We start from the raw sequence: 23,293 nt of genomic DNA on the forward strand, positions 1-23,293 counted from the left end.
ATCAGGGCTAACATAAGACCCAAGCTAATAGCTAATAGTGCCACTTAGCAATTCAGAGCTTTGCTTTAGATAAAGATCTGTGCCCAAGCCTGTGAAATGTGAGCAGAGAGTATGATGGTGTGTGTGTGTGTTGAAGGGTGGAGGCTGTAAGTAGGTTTGTAATTAATGGATAAAAGCCTGAAAGAGGAAAACAAATACCGTATGCTAACACATATATATGGAATCTAAAAAAAAAAATGCTCCCGAAGAACCTAGGGGCAGGACAGGAATAAAGACGCAGACGTAGAGAATGGATTTGAGGACACGGGGGGGCGGAAGGGTAAGCTGGGACGAAGTGAGAGAGTGGCATGGACATATATACATTACCAAATGTAAAATGGATAGCTAGTGGGAAGCAGCTGCATAGCACAGGGAGATTAGCTTGGTGCTTTGTGACCACCTAGAGGGGTGGGATAGGGAGGGTGGGAGGGAGATGCAAGAGGGAGGGGTATAGGGACATATGTATACGTATAGCTGATTCACTTTGTTATACAGCAGAAACTAACACACCATCGTAAAGCAATTATACTCCAATAAAGATGTTAAAAAAAAGAAGAAAAAAAAAGCCTGGAGGAATTCTACGGCTTTATTTTTCTTACCAGTGTCTCTGGAGCACAGGTGTAACTTGCCAGGTAGCCTTGAAAAATGTGACCGTTATTCTTCAGCAAAAAGAATGGCATTGTTTGTGCTGTCCTGCCACGAGGACCCTAGCAAGGAGAGTGGGCTTCTGTAAAGAGCCCAGGGCTCTGGCCTGCTCAGCCTCCCCTGGTAGGGATGGGGGCAAAGTGGCTCCAGCTGGCAGATCTCCCCAGAAACACTTCTCCGAGCACAGGAGAGTTCCCACGACTCTCTGGACTCAGCTGTGAGTTCCCAGGGCGTTTTGCTACCACCTTTCCAAACAATCAATGCCAAGTGTTGACTGGTGGCCAAGTATTAGGACAGTGGCCACGCAGACCCTCTCAGGTCACCCTGTCCCTCTCCTGGTTAAAGATGTGCCTCGGCAGTGTTTGGTGGAGATGTCCTGGGCTCAATAGAAGTCTGAGGGTGAAGGCTGAACTCCTACCTCTGCTGTTGACTAGCTCTGAGTCGTCGGGCAGTTCCCTCAGTCTGAGTTTGTTTCTTCATCTGTCAGATGGGGATGGTGATGGTGGTGGTGACATTTGTTTTGCCCACTCACAGAGTCCTTAGGATGCTCAAACAGGAAAATGGGTGTGAGAGCCCAATGTCGACCTGAAAGCTGGATGGAGGTACGAGTTACTGTGTTTGGTGCTTACGTCTGACAAAAGGCTTGAGCTTGATCCTTTTTACCCCTTCTCAGCCAAGTGTGTGCCATTCTAAAATAAACAGAGGGGATCTACTTCATCTCTAATGAGCAGGGGTCTTAGCCAAAGGTCCACAAAAGGGAGGAGAGACAGACCAATTCCCCTTGGTCTCTCAGTCTTTCTTCTTTTCACACCCTGGTTGATCTTGGGCCAGATGTTATCAATCGTCCGCCTCACTCTCTCGTCACAGCAGACATACAGAGACAAAGTCACCATCTCTCCTCATTTGTGTTCAACGGGCCAGGCTTGTGGCAGGTGCTGGGGATACCCGTGGGTTGTGAGTTGCTTGCTGTCGTGGAAAGGAGGAGGTTCCTAAAAGCAGTGAGTACTCTAGGACGGGGCCCAGAGCGTGCCGAGCATTTTACAGACACTTCTTGCGGTTATTGTTACTCTCACTCGGGGAGCATAGATGACTGGCCTGGTTTTGCAAATGTGTTTCCCTCGACTCCTCCAGCCTATCAAATGAAAGGACTCCTCAACTCAACACTGCCTTATTTCATTGTTCTCGAAAGAATCTAGGGTAGCAGGTCTGCCCAGGCAGGCTGTAGACACTACTTGGCTTGTGGGGCTCCGGGGCCTGACTTAAAGCTGCCCAGCCTTGGGAAGCCTGCCATTGGGGTCCTCAGAGCCCCGAAGCCTGACGCTGGCCTGTGCCTGCCTCCCATGCATTCTCTACCGCCTTCCTCCCGCCAGGGACACTGTCCTTTTCCACAAGAGTGCCCCCAGTCCTTACAATGCGCCTTCATTCTCTGTGCCCCCGCTGTAGCAGGGTGGCTGGGTCCCGTTGGTCCTTGCTGCTCACGGTGACTTCATCGGCTCGCGGTCACGGAAGCCCTCCGTGAGCACACAAGGGTGCCCTTCTCCCGACGCCTCCGTTTTAAAGGTTCTCTTCTGTTTGTTTCCAGTGTGGCTCTGGTGACATTTTTGTCATGTTTCTACCTTGTCTCACTAACTCCTTGGCCCCCCTCCTTGAAGACAAGAACAGTCTTCTTTACACCCTTCATGGTCCTTGCACATCTCACTCGAAGAATATTCCATTAACCCAACTATCTTTTCTTGAGCGCCTATGATGCTTGGGGTGGGTCCTGGAGGGAATACAAAAATGAGATATGAATAAAAGTGACAGAGTGGAGAAAGTGAAAGCAGCAGCTTACTTCATAGGGTTTGGGGGGGAATGAGGGGAGAGTCAGGGTTGAAAGAAGGCTTGTACAAAAGGATGAGAGAGGAGAGATTGTGGCTGAAGATAAAGGGGGGCTTGAGGGGGCGGGGGGCAAGTGGAGGAGCCCGCAGGGGAGGAGTGAGATGCAGAGCACAGGCAGGTAAACTGATTCTGGAAAGAAGAGGGTCAACTCTTCAAAAAGACTAATGGAAGGAAGGAAGAGAAGGGAAGGAGGGAGGAGGGAAGATGTCGCTAAATTTGGACATGGATGTGGGGGGGAAAGAGGCTCACCACTAATGTCCTGGGTTTTTACTGTTAACTGAATGAAAGAGGGGACTTGGGCCTCCGCGTTAAGGAGCTTAAGCTGCTAAAGGATCCATTACTGGGGTGACTTGGAAGTGGCCTCTGTGACACAGAACTGCCCCTGTGGCCTGATTGGGGGAGATCTGGAGAAAGGGGAGAAAGAAATGCAAAGTTGAGAAACAGGAGTTAACTCTAGGGTCACCCTTCTCTCGCCCCCCCAGCCCATCCCATGTACCAGGATCTGGAGGCTCCCAGGGGAGCACACTGCTGAACTGACCTTCCCCGGGTTTGGAGGTCCCCCCACTCCTTCCTCCCGCAGAACACCGCTTCCTGGCCTCCTGTCAGCCACCTGCTGCCCTTGTTTCAGGAGGTGATCGTGGCTTTGGGTGCTTTTCTCTTTCAGGTAACAGTGTGATACTCTCGGGGGTGGGGAGGTCCCAGTAGATTGTGGTTCATACAGGCTTTATATCAGCTCTGGATCAATATGCCCAATTGTTAATTCTCAGAGAGACTACTGAATAAAGTATCATTTCACCATATGGCCAACTTGTCAAATGTACCAAAATAAACCAGTGTACTGAAAGCTTGTTTCAAAGAGTCTCTCTGTATGAATATATTCATGCATATATTTTTCTCAAATATAGTCAGTGAATATAAATATATTCTTTATGCATAGTCAGTGATTCTGAAGATGTCCAATAAATAGGAATTTGTTTTTAATCTGAATATAGTTAATAAATATATATTTGTTTTGGGCTGAATTGTGTACCTCCAAAATTCGTATGTTGAGGTCCTAACACCTAGTACCTCAGAATGTGACTGTATTTGGAGATAGAGCCTTTAAAGAGATAATTAAGTTGAAATGAGGCCATTAGGGTGGACCCTAACCACATATGACTGGTGTCTTTATAAGAAGAGATTAGGACACAGACGAATAAAGAGGGAAGATGATGTGAAGACACAAGGAGAAGGCGGCTGTCTGCAAGCCAAGGAGAGAGGCCTCAGAAGAAACCAACCCTGCTGGCACCTTGATCTTGGACTTCTAGCCTCCATTACTGTGAGAAAATAAATTTCTATTGTTTTAGCCACCCCGTCTCTGCTACTTTGTTACGGCAGCCCTAGCAAACTAACATAATCATCTTATATTTTTAAATATGAGATGTATTTCATTAGTATTTTAAGGAATGTTTGATTTGCCAAAAAGGTTTGAGTTATAGAGTGAATTAGATTTCTCATAAATATATTCAAGAAGAAGATATTCATGTGACATATTAAAAGTCTTAACATAAAAAGCAAAGAATTTGTTCAAATTCACTGCTTCTTTTCAGGAAGAACATATTTAAAACAAGCTTTTGATAAATGTGGCAGATTGGTCACTGATTTCCGGCAAATCTGGCTGCTTCCCTGCCTGTATGATCCAACTGTCCTCTGTGCACAGGGGCTGGCAGTGCGGGACCTGGGGGTCTAGAGTGGAAATTCTTGTTGCACTGTGAGCGCACGCACAGTGCTGGATGCCTCCCCAAATGTGATTCCCTGAATTCTCACACCAGGATGAGGAGATGGACAGGTATCCCATGGTACATACAAGGATGTCAGAGCTTAAAGCAGTTAAATAACTCCCCCTGGTCACAGAGCTAATCATCAGGGAGAACATTCCCTAAATTCTGATAGATCTAGGTACAAGTCCCAGCTCTGCTGCGTCCCACCTGTGTGACCTAAGGCAAGTGGCTTAACTTCTCCATGCCTCAGTTTCTTCATTTGTAAAATGGGATCAATACTGCTATCCACCACATGGGTTGTTGGATGGAGTAAATGAAATAGTATATGTGCTTGACACAGAGCCTGGCACATATGATGTTCTCAATTGTTAGCTACTACTATGAGTTTAGGAAATATGATAAATATAACACCAGACATTATATAGTATTATATAGTTGACAGAGTGCTTTCAGTTTTTCAGATGAGGAAATCAAGGCTGAGAGAAGTTGAGGGACTCAGTTGGGAGCCCCCCCAAATCTTTTGTTCTCTTTAGGCCTTCAACTGATTGGTGAAGCCCACCCATATTAGGGAGGGGAACCTTTTTTTTCTGAAAGTCCACCAATTTAAATGTTAATCTCATCCAAAAACACCCTCAGAGAAACATCCAGAATAATGTTTGAACAAATATCTGGGCACCGTGGCCCAGCCAAGTTTACACATAAAATTAACCCTCACAATGTCTTTGCCCAGAAAAAGCAAGGATTTTTCTGAGAGAGCTTATGCATGGCGCTTACCCTATGTAAGTACTCCCCAAATGCCCTGAATAAGGTTGAGTCTTTGAGCCTGACTCTCCCATCCTTTCTCCTTCAGAAGAAAAATGCTGTAGTGAAACAATTTACTTAGTTTCATTTTCAGACTATTCACTTGTTGTATCAGGCTAGTAGGGTTGTAGGTGAACATTTTTTTTTCTTTTGTCATTTCTTTTGATATGGCTGTAAATGTTTTAATTATATATTAACTATAAGCTTGCATTGCAACTTAATGAACCAGGGGGAAAATGTGTTTATAATCCCTTATTTAATTATGGTACTTGATTAAGGTTTGCTTAAGCATTGCTCATTTAAAAAAAAAAATTTTATTGCAGTAGAACTGATGACTTCAAAAATAGATTTTTAAAATAGTCTATATGTAGAGATGGTATAAAATGAAAAGCTAAATACTTCATAAACTGAAGTATCACCATCTTGAATATCAAGGAAAGGACACACCTTGGAGACTGGTCTGAAGTGCAGGGCAAAAATCAGGCTCTTGGGACTTCCCTGGTTGTGCAGTGGTTAAGAATCCACCTGCCATTGCAGGGGCACAGGTTCAATCCCACATGCCATGGAACAACTAAGCCCATATGCCACAACTACTGAGCCTGCACGCTACAACTACTGAAGCCCGCACACCGTAGAGCCCATGCACCACAGCTACTGAGCCCACACACTGCAACTACCAAAGCCCGCGTGCCTGGAGTCCATGCTCTGCAGCAAGAGAAGCCACCGCAACGAGAAGCCCGCACGCCGTAACGAAGAGTAGACCCCGCTCACCTCAACTAGAGAAAGCCCGCGCACAGCAATAAAGGCCCAACGTGGCCAAAAAAAAAAAAAAAAAAAAATCAGCCTCTTAAGCGTTAAATCTATAAAACAGAAACCGTAAAGCAATAGCTTTGTGGCAGTGTTAAAATTATTATAATTATTAGGTAAGCTTGCTAAGGTCAGTAAGTAGAAATTCTCATCTATTAATGCAAATTATAATACTGTAGGAATACTCAGCTGGCCAGATACCTGAAGCATGTCGAAGGAAGGACTCTAATAAAAACTAAACACCTTATGTTTATATGGCACTCTTAAGATTTTCAAACGTCTTTCATTTACATTAATCTGATTTGATCCTTGCAAACTACCCCATGCTGCAGGAAGGCCAGATATCATTCTTCCCCTTGAGACTCACAGAGGTTCTAGGTTATATGGCTGCAAAGTGGCAGGAAAGAGACCAGACCAGATTGGCTTTCTTCTGCATCATAATCAGTCCAGCTTCTTTGTTGGGTGCCTGGGACGCACAGCCGGGGTACAGGGGTGGGTGGAGGAGAACAGTGGACAAAACACAAATCATGGCCATTCTTTCTAACTGGCCCACCTCAAAGAAAACTAGAGTCAGTTCAAAATGGCATTGCCTATTTTGATTTTGAGACTTGGCATCATATAAATGTGCAGGCCTGCCCAGAACTGGTAAAGGCAGAAGAAAAAAAGAGAAGGAATGAACGCTTCAACACAATTTACAGGCTACTGCCTTTCTCACCAGCAAAAAAAGTCTCCCAAGTCTGGAGGAATGGAAGTGGAGGAGGGTGAGGGAAGGAGCACCACTGGTGACAGGTTTTCTCCCAAGAGAAGGGAATCACACCCTTGGAGCTGTGAAAAATGAATCATGTCTTTTCTATCAAGACTTCACACAGATTTTCTGGGAAACTTGTCATTGAGGATACAATAGAGACAACTGTCCTTTTTGGTAGTGTAGCATTTTCTGGAGGGAACTGTGTAAATCATTTTGGGGATTAAACAGCAAATTAAAATGAAGATTAAAGGTGTGTCCTGGGGCTTTTGTGGGCTGTGTTCACCTTTTCTGGAGGTCAGTACATCCACCTAATTGAAAGAGAAAATGTCACATTTAGTTGCACGAGTGTAAAGGGGTGACGTTTTTCGTCCCACCTTTCATGCTAGGATCAAGGTCTTCTCTTCAAAAGAGCAGTAAAGAGCATCTATGCAGCACCTTTCGGTTTACAAGGCACTTCCATGGGCATCGTTATACTCAAGCTTCACTAAAGCAGATTTATGGGGCCTGTCTTCTAGGTGAGATGGCTTAAGGTCACAGCTGAGGGCACACATTGGTGGGCTTCTAGCTCAAAGCCTATGCTCTCCACTTAATCACAAGGTGGATCCACTCAGTCTGTAGACAGGGGCAGAGTGATTGATGTGCTTTCTTGTTGGCGCCACGTTGAGAAGATGAACAACCATCTCAATTTGCCTGAGACTGAAGCGTTTTCCAGGACATGGGACAGCCCTGGGCAAATTGAGACAACTGGTCACCTTATGTATTATGTCTCCAGAAGTCCTCATAGGAGATTCTTCAAGAGTCACATTGAGTGCTAAGATGTTTTAGGAGGACACAGCTATATATGCATGGGATTGGCATATAATTTCCTCCTACTCAATATTTGCAAGCATTTAAAAATTTAACATTTTGCTGTTCTCCTAAGGTCGTCATTTTGACCACTTTTTCTTCCTCATTTTTTCTTACTTCCTCGTTGTCTCAAATCCCAAGGGGTGTATGGGGAGGAGGGATGGAAACAGGAAAAAAGTAAGTAAAGAAAGACATTGGCTCCCATTTTTAAAATGTGGTTTTGGTTACAGTTTGTTGAGGACTAATTTGTAATAGTAATTCTCAAACTTGAATATGTTGGTAGACAGCCTCTAAGACGGTCCCCAGTGATTCCTGCCTCTTGGTGTGGATGATCTTGTGTAATTCTCTCCCCTTGAGTTTACTCTGGATTTGGATTTGTCTTGAGGAGTCTGTGTGTGTGTGTGTGTGTGTGTGTGTGTGTGTGTGTGTGTCTCTCTCTCTGATCCCTAGCTCTGGGAAAAGCCAGCAGCCCATGTGGTGAAGAACTGATGTTTCCAGCTAATAGCCAGAAAGGACCTGAGCTTGGCAGCAGATTCTCCAGCACCAGTGCAGTCTAGAGATGTTTGCAGCCTGAACCAACACCTTGATTTCAGCATCATGAGAGACGCTTAGCCAGAATCACAAAGCTAAATCAATCCCAAATTCCTGACCCATATGAACTGTGAGATAATCAATGTTGGTTGTTTTCAGCCTCTGTGTTTTAGGGAGATTTGTGTGGAAGCGATAAACAACTAGTACAAATGTGCATCAGAATCACCTAGATAACAACTTGATAAAATGTATATTTCTGGGTCCTATCCCTGGAAATTTTATTCAGTAGATGTGGCCTGAAGGTTCTGCTTTTTCATCAGGAATCCCAGGAGAATCAGAACTGAACGAATATCTGCTTGAGAGCACATAGCAAGAAAAAACACTCCCTGTGAAGACTGGAAAGGGGTATGGTTGCCAGATAAAATACAGGGCACCCAGTTCTATTTGAATTTCAGATAAATAACAAAAAAATGTTTTAATATAAGTATGCCCCTTGCAGTACTGGGGACATATTTATGCAAAAACGTATTTGTTATCTGAAATTCAAATTTAGCTGGGTGTTCTGTATTTCTCTTTGCTAAAAAACCATCCAAAAGGAAAGCCCCACCCAAGGAATGGCCCAACTGGAAATAAAGTAGTGCCTTCCTTTCGCAGATGGCAGGATTTTAGTCCCTGAGGGGCTGGTGAGGGGACTGCAGGTGCCTGGCTGGGCCCTGCCCCTCTCCAACCCCCAGGGCAGGCCACAGACTTCAGGCCCTTAACTCTTTTCTTTGGAGGATTTGGGGGTGGGGGAGGAGGGGCAAACGGGGGCAGGGTGGGGAGCTGCTCAGGAAGTCCTCCCACACGGCCCCGCCCACCTCTGACAGGTTGTGTCTGGCCCCTTGCTGCCCCAGCTGTTGGGTAAGGAGGCCCAGTGCCCTCAGCTCCCTGGAGAGGCTGGACCCGCTGTTGCAGATGCTCCTGTCTGGTGGGTACCACACTCGGCGCTGGGAACTTGCTCCTTTGGGTGCTGATGGCATCAAGCTTTTCCAGAGCAGTGAATGAATGCAGTCTTCCCCCACATCCCTCCAAGAACTCAGACGAATGCAGCTGCTCGTAATAATATGTGCGTTTCTCATTCTGAGTATGTCTGAGTCTCTGATGAGTTCTATTTATTGTAGCTCTCAGCCCTGTAAAGAGGAGGATGGGTCCAAAGACATTTCTTAACGACTGAGGTTTTAAGAACTCTGGTTTCACTTCTGTGTATGCTTCCTTGTCACAGGGAACCGTCTTGATGTGTTTATTTTCCACTATGAAATATTTTCAAAGAGATCAAGAACGAATGAGAATATGTGTGTGAGGGAGAGAGAGGGAGCTTGGCTGGGTAGATCGAAATGCTTAAGGCAGGGATGGAAGATAAAGGCTCAGAAAATGTACAGCTGCAGTAGAATCAGAGACTTAAATATGTGCTTTGAAACCAGACACTGAAAGTGAGGTCACGTCACTCTGAGCTCTGGTTCAGCCTTGCCCAGCGGCCTGACACAAGCTGAAAACCCACAGGAGGGGAACTCAACGGAATCTCTCTCCTGAGTGAAACTGGAGGGGGCTGAGTTTTTGAGACGAAGGGAGGCGGTTTGGAATCAAATGTACAGCATCTCTGTCTGCCGTAGAGGCTCTCAAGGGCCCTAAGAGAGCTCCTTTTGTGCTGCTTCTTAAAACCAGCACGGCCAACACAAAACAGATTCGAAAAGTAGAAATCCAAGGATGATGGTGCCGATTCACACTTTGTACCTCAGGAAGAGCCCCACAGGAGTTGCCCAGTCCTAGGACTACCACCTCAAGTGTGGCTGACTTGGGAGGCTTGAGAATGCGATGAATCTAGACATATAGAATGGTCTAGAGCTGGAAGGGGCCTCAGTCATCCAGCTCAGGTTCCTCTTTTACAGAGAAGAATCTAGGCTCCCACTTTGGCCTTCACCGTGGCCTCTCTGGGTTTCTGAAAAATTAATAGCTACCTCAAAAGTTTATTGTGAGCTTTCGTGTAATGATGTATATAAAGCACTTGGCACTGAGCGCTCAATAAATGGGAGCTGTTATTATTATTTCACCGTGTCTGTATATTTACGTGTGTGGTGGCAATTTTGGGGTCAGAGGGGATTATTTTAGTATAGTTTAAAAAAAAAGAGCCCAGCTTCCTAAGACAGGGTTCATATCTACGCAGGGTCTTTGGACTGGAAAGAACCACTACACCATTTAATTCAATCTCTTTGTTTTAAAGATGATGAAACTCAGGTCCAGACAGGTGAGGGCTTGCTCAGGATCCTACAGCGACTTCCTTTTCTGGAGCCCCCGGTCCTGCCACCAAGGTAGGGAAACTTCCATACACTCAGCCTAGAAACTCCGTTGAGATGGTATCTCTTTTCTGCAGCAGCAAATGGGAATTTCTAACACATAACTCAAGTGCTCTGTTGGACTCTTTCAGACACCACCACTGCTGTCACCACCACCACCAAGGCGGGCACCTAAACTTTTTGTAAATGAAAGTGCTACAGTCCCGACTCCTGAGAGAAGAACTAATAATTATGTACAAAGGCAAGTCTGGGTTTGAAATTAATGACTGTGGGATTCTAAAATGATTTTGAGATAAAGTGAATAGTTTACATTAATTTGCACTGCAGTAGACAACACTGCTTAGGAATAACTGCTCTGTTGAATTTAGGAGACAAAGATCAAGTCTGTTATTTTAGTTCATGGCCTCGGGGAGCTTGGATAGGGGACGGGCAGTGAGGAGTTTGAAGCTTTTAATGCTTACTGTGCAGAACTATGATTTTTTTTCTGAAATAGATTAGCTTTTAAGGATGTAGTAACATTGGTTAAGTACTTGGTATGTATTTTGCCTGTGTTTACTTTTTTAATCATCATGAAAACCTTAGGCAGTAGGTGCTAGAATTATGCCCATTTTATAGATTAGAAAACTAAGACCAGAGAGTAACTTATTCAAGGTCAAATAGCTAATAAATGGCATCACCAGTTCCAAACCTTGGAATCCGGCTGCAGAGACTTGCTCTTACCCACTATATTCTACTGCCTTGAGAGAGTTAAAGTACCAAACCCAAGACACCAGGAACTATTTGACATTCCTCATGAGCATATACTTTTCATCACATTACTATTCCAAGGTTAAATGTATGGAGCTGAATCCTGTGGTCCCGAATGCTCTAGTCCAGCTGCCTCCACCATACTGTTGGTCTGGAAATGCCCTGGAAACATAGGTGGGATTTTTTTTATGTATAATCTCCAGTGTTCACCCCTTACTTTACACTGCTGGATGAAAATCAGAACCCAACTCTGCTTTTCATTTCCACAGATGGCTTAAGAGACCAGCACCAGGCTCAGTAGTATAGATTTTTCAAAAGGACACTTACATGAACCCACCCCCAAGAACCCACCAATACCAGCTTAAAAGGAGCAGGATATTTCAGTGAGGAGGCTAATGAAGAGATGAGATGAGACCCAATCTATTCCATCTTTTCCTTGGGGGTATAAGGAGGCAGCTAGATCTTAATCCCCTTTCTCGTCATTTTGATTCAGAGATGATGGCACCAGGGCTTCTTAGAACAAGGTAAGTTACATGATAAGTCTTCAAAAATCTATAATAAACTCAATAGAAGTAAATACATGGAGAAAGAGGCACTTACCAGTAATTTAATTTGAATAAGTAAGTGAATGCTTTGATATCCTTTTTACGTACAAGGAAGCATACTACATACTACACCCGCTATACACGCTATACCCACTCCTCTGCACCTTTTACACTTAATGTGTCTTGTAGCATATTCCTTATTCAATATTATCACGTAAAAATTTACCTCATTCTTTCTCATGACTTCATAAAATTTCATTTTTGGATGTATCAGAATTTATTTAACCATCATCTATTAAAGAACATTTTAATTGTGTCTAATCCTATGCTCTTACAAATAATGCTGAAAGAAATGTTTACACACACGAGTGTATTTTTGTTTTGGCTTGGTTTTGTTTTTGTTGTTGTCATTATTATCCATGGGGCTGGGGTTGGGGGGGAATCCTAGGAGTGGAACTGTTAGGTCAAAGGATATTTGTATTTAAATTTTAATCACTATTTCCAAATTACCCTACAAAAAGTTTATACTAACTTGCTCTCAGTGAGAAGGAATTTGAAAGGCTGGGTCTAGCGCCCTTGTTATTTGACTAGATTTTCATATAAAATACAGCTTTGCTGTGTGGTGTGACAGGTAAGTCAGATGATGGTGAATAGTAATAGGAAATGGAATGGGCTCATTTATCAAAATATTTTTAATTGCTTAGTGGTCGGGAGGGTGGACCCCGGCAGTGACACTCTCATGCAAAGAAGAAGGATCAGGTGTGGTTTTCGTGTCTGGTAACTGGCAAGTGGTCACTAGTGCAGGATATCTACCATATTTCACTGGGACCTCCTAACACCATACTCTTCTGTCTACACCCAGGTTGGTAAAGGGAATATATATGATGCAAGCTTGTACATATTCCTGATTACATCAGATAAGCACATAGAACTCATCTCTATAAAATCCATTCCCCTCTGAAATGTACATCTTTTTTTTAACCATTTTTTAAATTGAAGTATAGTTAATTTACAATATTTTGTTAGTTTCAGGTGTACAGCAAAGTGATTCAGTATATATATATACACACACATACACACACACACACATATATATTCTTTTCCAGATTCTTTTCCATTATAGGTTATTACAAGATATTGAATACAGTTTCCTGTGCTATACAGTAGATCCTTATTGTTTATCTATTTTATATATAGTATTGTTTATATGTTAATCACAAACTTCTAATTTGTCTCACCCTTCCCCTTTGATAACCATCTTTGTGTTCTATGTCTGTGAGTCTATTTCTATTTCATAAATAAGTTCATTTGTATCATTTTTTTAGATTCCACATATAAGTGATATCATATGACGTTTGTCTTTCTCTGTCTGACTTCACTTAGTGTGATAATCTCTAGGTCCATCCATGTTGCTGCAAATGGCATTATTTCATTCTCTTTTACGGCTGAGTAATATTCCATTGTATATTTATATATCACATCTTCTTTATCCATTCATCTGTTGATGGACATTTAGGTTGCTTCCACGTCTTGGATAGTGTAAATAGTGCTGCTGTGAACATTGGGGTGCATGTATCTTTTCAAATTAGAGTTTTTCTCTGGATATATGCCCAGGAGTGGGATCACTGGATCATACGGCAACTCTATTTTTAGTTTTTTAAGGAATCTCCATACTGTTCCGTGTAAGTTCCATCCTCATCCTTCGTTACTAAGAATGGTAACAAGTCAACTGCATTACTAACCTAGTCTGCACCTCTCAAGGTACCAGCAGGTGGTGCCTAGCCTAATCAAGACTCATATTTAGGTGCTAGAAAATAAGTTTCCTGTTGCACCAGGCCCAGAGCATTCTATTACAAGATATGCTGAGTGTCTACCCCACATCCACTTCTGGACCAGGCACTATGGGAGACGTGAAAGAAATAGAAAGCGTTGGACACAGGCAGATTGCTGCAGAAAAGAGTAGATGCAGAGAATAGCTGGGAAGCTGTCACTGCTATTCAGGAAGGAGATGGTAAAGGCCTGGACTAGGCAGCGCTGGCAAAAGCAGGAGAGAAGCAGCAGTTAGGGAGTCACGAGAGGAAGCATAAATCAGGCTGAGCATCACTGCAGAGTGCCAAGAGCACGGGCCGGGTCTGATCACCTCACCGCTGCGTGGCCCCAAGACCCGGAATCGTTCTGAGCCTCGGTTTTTCACCTGTGAAATTAGGGCAGTAACACTGTCCCCACCTCACCGGATTACTGAGAAGATCCATGAGCTAGCATCCAGCCCCTGGCCTGTCTCATCGTGGTGAGTGCTCAAAAATGTTTGTTCCCTTCCTTGTCTACCCACCTCTGTACCCCACCTCCTGTCTTGTGGTAGGAGATTGACTATAGCGGGGACAGGGGAGGAGAGGGCCGAGCAGTGATGTCTGCTTTCCAGGTGGTGCCATTAAGCAGATGGAAAAAGTTAGAAAGGGGAACTATTCAGAAGGGGAAGATAGGTTGATTTTTTAATTGCAGAGTTTAACGTGATGGTGGGATAGTCACGCTGATGGCTGGAAACCCAAGGGCTGAGAGCTGGCAACGGAGGACAGGAAGGCAGGAGTCCTGAGCTGGGAGAGGCCGGGGTCGTTCAGGCCGCACGTGACTCTGAATTCCTAGAAGAGGCTGCAGCAGCCATGGCTAAGGTGAGCAAGCAAACCTGAGACTGCTGGGCTCAGTAAGGAAGGCCCTAAAGATGAAGCTGACACATCCCTGACCAGACCACACGGAACCCATGGAAAATTAGACCTGAAGGTAACAGCACCCACGCCAGTCTCCTGGCTGCTTGGTTACAGATTTTCATCCATTTTTGAGTTGACAAGAGCAGGGAGACTGGTGTCAGAAGCCACTGCTTCTGCTTCACTGTACATCAGAGTGTGTCTGTGGGTCCCCTGGATGGTTAAGTTCATGGAAGTAGGTGTATTTTATTCGACTATGTATATCAAACAGGTTTCCTGCTGAGCTGGAGCCAAAAACAAACAAAAAAATCATTCTATTCACATTTACTGAGTTCCTCCCAGAGGCTAAGGGCCTGAAAGGTACAAGGCTCTCTGTGTTTGTAGAACTGGCATTGAAGGAGGTCATGGGAAACTGAGAGAGAGAAAGAAGTGACCAGACCATCTGCCAGGAGCTTCTGGTGATAAGCTGGCTGGCACGAGACTGAATCTTTTTTTTTTTTTTTTAACTTTTTGGCCATACCGCGGGGCACGTGGGATCTTAGTTCCCAGACAGGGACCAAACCTGCGCCCCCTACAGTGGAAGGGCAGAGTCTTAACTGCTGGACCGCCAGGGAAGTCCCAAGGCTGGATCTTGATTACACCACTGGTCTCAGGTAAGAAATCCCCAGCCCCCCACTTTGTTGAAGACAATCGGGCTAAGTCACGACTCCTGACAGCAGCTGATGCCAACAGAAGGGGCAGCGCAGTTAGAGTTGGGGGACCACCCCTTCCTAGCTCTGGGAGCTCGGCAAGTCCCTGAGCCTCAGTTCCTCCTTTATACAGTAGCACAGAGAGATCTCGGCTCTGCGACAAGGCCTTGGTGAGCTCGCAAGAAAGCAACTGTCTGATGGAGAACTCTGTGCAGACAGTCAGTAGTGCTGAACTCCAGGCCCACCACGTTTGCCCTGAGGGAAACAGAGGTTCCTCAGGTAATCTCTCTGCTCAGAATCAGCCTTAGGGAAGGCTGCTGTGAGAAAGCGGAATTTGTTTCCCATTTGTAGTGGGTTGAATTGCAGCCCCACAAAGACATTCAAATCCTAACGTAACCACCCCACACACACACACCTGTGAGTGTGACCTTATTTGGAAACAATCTTTACAGATGTGACTAAGTGAAGGATTTTGAGATAAGATCATCCTGGACTTAGGGTGGCCCCTGAATCCAGTGATGGTCCTTATAAGAGAAATGAGAGGGAAAATTTGAGACCCAGAGGGGAAGGTCATGTGAAGACAGAGGCAGAGATTGGAGCAATTTGTCTACAAACCAAGGAACCCCAAGGGTTGCCCGCAGCGACGAGAAGCCAGGAGAGAAGCATGGAACAGATTCTCTCTTAAACCTTCCAGGAGGAACCAACCCTGCCAATACCTTGATTTCAGACTCCTGTCCTCCAGAACAGTGAAAGAGTAGATGTCTGTTGTTTTAAGTCATGAAGTTTATTAATTTGTTACAGCAGCCCTAGGAAATTAATACACCATTCAGGTGGAGAAGCCTTGGCAGGTGAGGTTGCCATGTGCTGGGTGACCTCGGCCGTCCAGCCTGGTCCGTCTGCCCCTGAGGGCCATGTTCTCCCTCGGCTGCTGACACTCCCTTTGGCAGCTTTTGGTTCACAGTAGCTGAGTAGCGTCGTCATATTTTGATAATGCTGCTCCCCTTCTCAGAAGCTACCCTGAGTTCCAGTTGATTCCAAATCTCATTTAAAAGCATTCTCACATGCCTTGAAGTTTTGTTCTTGGGGGAAAAACCTGGACAGTCTCATTGCCTGGGACCATCAAATTTATCTTACTTAGTAATAACATAGTGATTGTGTGACAGTTGACAAAGCAAACCATGGCGCCTGAGGATCTGTCTCTAGCTTGCTGCTTAGAGCGGAGATTGTCAAGCTTTAGGGCACAGAGAATTGAGTGGAAGGCATGTGAAAATACAGATCACGGGCCCCCTTCCCTTCACTCCCCCCTTCCCTTCACTTCCCCCTTCCCTTCACTCCCCCCCTCCCCACAAGTTTCTGATTCAGTAGGTCCGGTGTGGGCCCAGAGAGCGCTCAGTTCTAACAAACGCCCAGGTGATGCTAATGATTCTGGACGTTACTACACATGAAAACAGCAAGAGCTCAGAGCCCTGGTTCTCAAACTTTGCTGCACATTAGGATTACCTGGGGAGCTTCTAAAAACCCCATGCCTAGGCTGCAACCCATACGTATTAAATCAGAATCTCTGAGAGTAGGACCCAAGCATCAGTAATTTTGAAAGCACCTCAGGTGATTTTCATATGCAATCAAATTGAAAGCCAGTGGCTTAGAGGCACTCCCTCCCTCCCCGGGACACTCCCTTGCAGCCAGGCCTGGTGCCTCCCTCTGGGAGGGCGTGAAGGAAGGAGACAGAAACCCGGGTCCTAGGGAAGCATTACCTCCCTGTGGCCACAGCCTAAGAGCTCCATCCAGGACCCAGCAAGAGAGAGAATCTATAGCTGGGATCCCGAAGGCCTGGGTGTAAAGCCCTATTTCTGGCACTTTACTTGCTTCATGAATCTGGTCAAGTTGCTTAACTTCTCTTGGCTCTCCTTTCCTTATCTATAAACTGGGGGTAATAAAAATACCGACCTCAAAGTGAAACTGTAAACGATTAAAGGAGAAAATATATTTGAAGCGCCTGGCCCAGGTGCTATAAATGACAGATGCTCAGCCAATGCTCGTTTCCCTCCCACAGGCTTCCTTCTCACCTCTCACCTAACTGGGTGGGAGAAATAGGCCAGGGCGCTCGTCCTTTTGTTTCTACTTTCACTACCAGAGGTCAGGACCTGACATCTTAGTCACACTATTTTTAGCGTTAAAGGAGGTCTTTAGGACTCCTTTTTTGTTTTTTATTCCAAGATTTCTTTTAAATATACAACGCTACCCACCCCATCCCACGTTCTAAACAGTATACCTTTTTGTCCACTTTGCTTTTTTCGTTCAACTATACGTCCTGAAGATGACTCCACAGCAGTGTTTGGAAATATTTTTTCTTCCTTTACAGAGCTGCAGAACGTTCCATCATGTGTGTGGATATAGTAGTTTATTCAACCAGTTTCCTATTCACGGCCACTAGGGTTGTAACTAGTCCTTTGCTGTTAACAATAGTGCAGCAGTGAACACACCTGTGCACGTTTTTCATATTTTGCCAGCATGCCTTCGGGAGAGACTCCTGGGGTACTCCCCTGCTGCGGCCCCATCCCCACGACTGTTCTGGTGCCCTCAGCCTGGGCATGGGATGCTGGAATGCTAACTCCAGCCTCCACACCTCCTTTCCATTCAGTTGATTGGCCAGGCCGGTAGAAACAGCAACAGGAAGGCGGTCTCCCTTCATTTTTGTCCCCCAGTCTCATACCACAGCATCTTATTGGGGGGAACCTGATTCATAACCAGAACTCTAGCTGGAAAGGAATCTGAGAAGTGCAGTTTTCCGCTTTCTTGTCTCTACCGCACAGGACAGCTCGAAGAAGTGGGTTGGGTGCCAGTCACCACATCTAGCTCCCCACTTAACTCCTTTGTTTCACAGAAGAGGAAACTGAGGTTTGGGAGGGGTGCGTTATTAGCTGAAGATCACTAAACTGGTTCGTGGCTAACGGCCCGGCCATTTCCTCCTCACTGTCCCTGCCGATGGGAGTCCTTGTGAGTTGGAGTTTCACTGAATCAAATAACTTAAAAAGGCAGAAGCCACTCCATACGCTATGAACTTTTACTTTTCTCTGTAAAACAAAACAACTGTTCCCCAAGCCTCCTTTTGGAGGTATTATAATCATTTAGCAACTGTTATGGTTTGACTTGTGTCCCCCTAAATTTATATGTTGAAGTCCTAACCCCCAGTTCCTTAGAATGTGACCAATTTGGAAACCGGGTCTTTAAAGAGGTAATTAAGTTAAAATGAGGTCTTTAGGATGGGCCCTAATCCAACACAACTAGTGTCCTTATAAAAAGAGATCTGGACACAGACAGGCAGAGGGAAGGTGATGTGAAGACACAGGGAGAAGGCGGTTGTCTGCAAGGCAAGGAGAGAGGCCTCAGAGGAAACCAACCCTGCCCGCACCTTGACCTTGGACTTCTAGCCTCCATTATAGTGAGAAAATAAATGTCTGTTGTTTAAGCCACCAGTCTCTGGTACTTTGTTACAGTAGCCCTAGCAAACTAATACAGAAACTAAGTTCTGGTAAGAAAAAAGAAACATGCTTTGGAAGGAGACTAATTTGGTGTCTCTGGTAAGTTGCTCCAGTTGCTAAGTGTGTCTTGCCATATACATTTCTCCAGCTGCCTTACCTCTTGATGCTTTTGCCAAGCCAGACCCTTTCTGGCATCTTTCCCTGTGAGCTGATGTCTCTCGGGAAAGTGCTGCCTGCAGCTTGCACAGTTCAGGAGTCTCTGGAGTGGTGAATTGGCTGCAGCTTTGATGGTGACAGAGCCACCAGCCTCCACAGAAAGACCACCCCAGCTCCTGAGAGCTTTCACCTCATTGGGCACTCGATGAGAATTGTCACTCGCTTTTCTAACCCACCCTCTCAGGGAGCTGTGGCAATCTCGCCCTAAATGTATTTTCCCCCCATTTTCAAGGGAGGTAAATGTGGCATGCAAAATGTATTTTTAATGACTGAGATCTGCATTTAAGCGTATTTCCCATCTTTGCTGGGTCATTAAGGCTTTAAATCTGTCAATATTTTAATGATTTTTATAGTCCAGTGATGTATAGGTTTGTTCAAGTTTTCATTCTCTCCACACTCCCTTGCCCATAAGATGCTCCAGCCAGAGCTCACCAAGGGGTAATTGAACACATGTGCTGTTCTGAATGGGTTCTTTCCTGGCAGCCCATACCCTGTGCTGGCAATGATCACAGCAGAGCACATCACACCCAGGCTCAGGTTCTAAAGACTGAGAGGATGATTCAAATGACCCTTGGAAATGCAGTCAGAAGTTGCCGTGGTAGAGACCATGACGCTATTTCTCACTAAGTGCAACAAGACCAGCTTCCCCTCCAGTGTTGGGACAGAATACTGTCTCTTCAGTGGAGCCCCAGGTGAAGGATTGGCCTGCGTCTAGGGGCTGTGCTAGAGCTACACAAAGCCTGACTAGTTCTTACACAATGAGAAGGAGGCGGGAACCAAGACCCACCGGGAACAACAGATTCATAGCCCTTCATTGAGTGGAATAGCAGGCAGAATTGCCTGCATTATACAAACAACTCTCTCTCTCTCTCTCTCTCTCTCTCTGTTAATTTTACATTTGCTGAACACGTGGCAATTTACAACATGGCTGGATACAATATGGCAGACAGAGAACACCAGACTGGGGTTGCGAAGTCAGTTCAATCACAGGCATTTTGAAGAATGCTAAAGCGAAGGGACTTAGGTCATAGACTTTTTATTTTAATTGTTTCCATTTGGTCCAGGGCTTGGGTTAAAAAGCTGCCCAGTGGCTGCAGAGAGAGGCTCAGGCAGAAGCCCGGACACCAGGGTGATGCAGAGGGGCTCCTCAAAGGCTCCTGGGCTCCGGAGGCTCCGAGTTAGTTGTGCTTAAGGGTGAGCCTTTTGAAGAGCTCTTCGCCCAGCCCCCAACTGGGGCCCGCCAGCCCGGGAGGTCAGTCAGGTGGCCGCCCATCTTCTTGATGAGTTTCACCGGCTCATCTAGTTTGCAGCTCTCCAGGAAGTCAGAGCTGGGAGTCTGCGTGGCAGAACCCAGGGCATGCAGATCCAAAAGGACCGGGTTCAGGTTCTTCTCCACGACCGTGGTGGCTTCCATGACGTCTGGGTTTTACCTCACTCATCTTTGGAACAGATTCTGCACATCCTGGAAGAGGGCACAGCCACTGAGCTGGTTTGGCATCTTCAACAGATGCTCAGTGCCCTTGCGCTTCTCCTCTGCCAACTCGAGGAAGAAGTGGCCCAGGCCCTCCAGAGCCACATCGTCGCAGTCGAAACAGACGCCCGGGGAGAGGTAGGTGTGGGACGCCCACAGATGTGTGTTGACCAGGTGGTTGACGGCGGCCTCCACCTTGGCGGAATAATTCTGATGAATCCAGGGGCTCATGGTTGATCGGCAATAAGGAGCTAAGCTCAAAAAATGGTGTTGGCTGGTCTGGGGAGGTGGGCAGAGGATGTCTAATTGGTTGGTTCCAAAGGTTGCGACTGGAAAAGAAGTTGGACGGTGGCCGGGGGCTGGCAGAAGGGGCATCTACGGGTGTGTTCCACCCAAACACTGTTGAAGCAAGAGACAGATCTGTGGGACCGCCGGGTGCACTGCAGGCCGTAGACACTTACAGCAAATAGAAATCATTACTTTCTCGGAGGTTCCGTTTCCTCACCTATAAGATGCGGGCTTTTGGGTGGGATGATCCCGAGGTTGAAGGGATCTCGGGATTGACATTGGTGAGTTCAAGCTCAGGGCTCTTGGCCGAGAAAGACTGGCCACCTAGGACCACCTCAGTAACCCAGTGGCCTAGAAAAGCAGCAGCCCCTCCCTGCTCCGCCTGGGAATGTCCTAAGACAGAATTTGTTAAAAGTAAGAACAAAGGTGAGAAATAGCTTCTGTAAGGGAATTCCTGGTTGTTCACACTGCTTGTCTCCACTGTCTCTTCAGTTCAGCAAATCTGAATTTAGCACCTGGTAAAGACAAAACAGGTGCTCTGTGTTGGAGAGGTAAAGACAGATAAACTGTCCCTGACATTGTGGAACTCCCAGTCTTGGTATAATTTTGAGTGGTTTATCACAAGTGAGAAGGCCGAGCATTTGGGCGGCGAGGGTTGGCAGGGCGGTGTTGAAATCCGTTGGTAAAAACTATGGTGTATCAGAGCACCTTTTGGCCTTTAATTCCTAGATTCACGTCTTCAGAGCTGTGGTAATCGTTAGTGCTGTTCACCAAGTATTTCCAGGTCTCCTTCTACTGAGCATATAGGTGGGCCGTATTTTCCTAAGCCACTGAAGTTAAGTGTGGCCGTGTGACTTGCCTTATCAATGAAATGTCGATAGCGTGATATGTTTCACTTCCCGGGCAGAAGCCTTAAGCACCATCAGACGACTCCCCCATGGTTCTTTTCCTCCCACGGTTCTTTTCCTCCGCCATGTAACCAGCAGTACCCCGGATAGCAGAAGCTCACTAGTCTGTGCCTCTCAGCGAGGACAAAGTGGGAGTAGAGAGCTGACTGATCCATGATGGGTGTGTAGTAGGAGCAAGAAACAAATTTTTGTTGTTTTGAGATTAAATAAAAAATGTTTATTATGGAAAATTTCAAACATATGAAAGCAGAGACAATAGGATGTTGAACCTGCTATACCCATTACTTTAACTTCAACAGTTATCAAGATATAAGCCTCTGTGATTTGGGGCTTGTTTGCTACCACAGTACAACCTAGATTAATCCTGCCTAAAACAGAGGGAAAAGGATGTTATTTCCTAGAAATACTAAATGAGTGACAGGTAAAAAGAATGGAAACACAAGATATGAGATTTTCTTTTGATGCCATATTTTTCTTAAAGTTGTTGATGCTTTTAGGGTTACAGGAGAGCTGAATGGATTAGCTGGAGTAAAAGTTGCTGGACCCTCAGAATGCGGCTGCTTTGTGGAATCTGTCTTTTGGCTCAGACTCAATCCACCTCCTTTTCGGCTCGGCCTCCAGCTCCTCTGGCAGGTGGAGCTCACCTTCTCATTAGCGGAACAATGCATTTCATGTGGGGAGAGCTGACACCCTGTGGCTTTGTGTGCTGCCCTGCCTCAGCTCTGTATGCCTCCACAGCTTCTTACGTCCAGCATCTTGTTGCTGCTGCTGACTTTGGGGGGCAGCTCTAGAAAGTTAAGCCTGTAGGACATTAAGGGCTGTCCTCTCCACAGAGCCAGTTTCATGTAGTTCATTTTGAGTCGTGCAGGGACCTCAAGGTACTGTTATCAAGGCTGTTCCTCAGGTCTACTTGTTACAATGGTAGCAGGGGAGCAGACGATCCCAACAAAACCTTAACTTGGGGCTAAATCCATTGAGAAGGTGTGCTTTTATGTGACATTTCGATATGTATGTATACACATACAGTCCACGGATGTGTTGCCGTGTTTTCTACTCTGCGCCACTGGTCTGTGTGTCACTGAGCCAGTACCGTGCTGTACTGCTATGCGTCCGCAGCGTGTTTGATTGAGCAAGTCTCCCTTCTCTACTCTTCTTTTAGAAAGATTCTTATTTATTTGTTTATTTATTATTCCTCAAAAAGAAATCCAACTGGAGTTTTGAGTGGGAGTGCACTGAATTTGTAGGTTAACCGTGAATTCAATTAGGTCTTTATAGAATCATCCAAGACAAGTCATCCTATATTCGGGCATCCAGTCCAAAAGCATGGAATGTGCTCTATTTACTCAGGTCATTTTCTGTTTCCTTTATTAGAATTAAAAATTTTTGTATAGCAGTTTTGTATGTTCTTGGTTAACCCCGAGATATTTTGTAATTCCTGTTGCCGTTGTTGTTCTTTGGCCGGGCAGCTTGTGGGATCTTAATTCCCCGACCAGGGATGGAAGCACAGAGTCCTAACCACTGGACCACTGGGGAATTTCTTCCTGTTGCTGTTGTAAATGGTATCTGTTTAGTAATATTTCCTAGTGGCTCTTGTATCGGGGAGAGAGATGCTGTTGATTTGTGCAGGGAGATCTTGTGTCTGGCAAACATACTGTGCCTTATTAGTTCTAATTTGTTTGAGCCTTTGTTTTTTTCTAAGTTGACATTTTGTTTTTCCACTGCTGCAGTAAGGAGCCCCCCCTGCCATTTAATATCTGTGGTAAGGGTGTGGCGGGGGTTGAGGGGATGACTCAGTAGAAGGAGGGAAAATGTTTCCTCTTCTCCCTCCTACAGGGAGGGGCCAGACCTCTGTGATGTGAACAT

General features: G+C 45.5%; 1 long non-coding RNA gene across 2 annotated transcripts; it reads left to right on the forward strand.

The window, feature by feature from the left end:
• Nucleotides 1-502: 502 nt before the first annotated feature.
• On the forward strand, nucleotides 503-18,538 carry LOC309656133. 2 transcript variants are annotated; one of them, XR_014261162.1, is made up of 3 exons: nucleotides 503-3,226; nucleotides 3,737-8,460; nucleotides 8,922-18,538. It is a non-coding gene; the product is annotated as an uncharacterized lncRNA (long non-coding RNA). The 2 variants fall into 2 exon arrangements; XR_014261161.1 differs by having other exon boundaries at nucleotides 503-8,460.
• Nucleotides 18,539-23,293: the final 4,755 nt, after the last annotated feature.

This window comes from Balaenoptera physalus, assembly GCF_965194825.1.
Source record: "Balaenoptera physalus genome assembly, chromosome: 2".
NCBI classification, from domain to species: Eukaryota; Metazoa; Chordata; class Mammalia; order Artiodactyla; family Balaenopteridae; genus Balaenoptera; species Balaenoptera physalus.